Source organism: Penaeus monodon, chromosome 34, assembly GCF_015228065.2.
Source record: "Penaeus monodon isolate SGIC_2016 chromosome 34, NSTDA_Pmon_1, whole genome shotgun sequence".
Taxonomy (NCBI): Eukaryota; Metazoa; Arthropoda; class Malacostraca; order Decapoda; family Penaeidae; genus Penaeus; species Penaeus monodon.
This window is the reverse complement of record NC_051419.1, coordinates 15,696,226-15,697,206: the sequence shown is the minus strand read 5'-3', so window position 1 is coordinate 15,697,206 and position 981 is coordinate 15,696,226.

Sequence of the window (981 nt, the reverse complement as noted above, 5' to 3'; positions counted from 1 at the left end):
CCCTGCATGCGTCAGAAGAATGGATGCTGCAGTAACGCGCGTGTCTAGGGACCAGGAGGGTCAGTCCCCCAGCCCGAATGCTACACAGAGTCCGAGGTTATGATCTGCATTTCCTTGGGCTGACGGTCTCTCACTGCCAAAGCCCAATCTCTTGCGAAGTAGATCGAGACGTAAAACTGGATCATATATCATTGGAATATAAACAAATTCCATGAAGATTTAACCGGTCCGCTACGCAAGAATTGGAATAATCCTGATTAAGAAAAAGAACGCGCAATTGCTTTCTTTTGTTTGTGTGAAAAACAACAAAATACAATCTATTTTGCACAAAGGACCATGCGAAGTAATATCTTAAGTGAGCTCACCCAGATTAAGATATTCTAACTGCTACTAAAGCGAGTAAGAATAGGCTTAGATTCTAAGATGCCTAAAGCCTTTTCGGTTTATTGTTAAATCATTAATTGTGCTTTTCTGTTCTTTCCTCCCTCGCTTTGTTTAGCAAAAACCCTTCATGTGTTTTCAGGAAGCTCCGTAACAACCAGATTCCTTGCATGTAATGTTTATAATGTTACTGAACGAATGTTTTTGTCCATGTTGTTATGCGTTTTATAGTGTGGCATATTGACCCCATTCTGTTCCTCCAGATATAATCACTTGTATATTACCGTAATCATATATGTACATTACTATTTTCCTTAGAGACATTCACTCACGAAAGACCTTTCTCAGCATTTTAGAAACAGTAAAATAATATATAAAGTTCAGTTCCACGCTGCCATGACATATCAATTTATTTCTACACCATCCAGTCGGTCATTATGGGTGATTTATGTGCATATAATGCTAAACTTTTTTACACATGTAAAAACTATTTAAACAGCATTCCCTGTGTAAATTATCGTACAGGATATAAACAATTATCAACGATATCAATCGTTGATTTTAACAAGCAATTAGCCAATGTGAGGTGTAAATAAATAA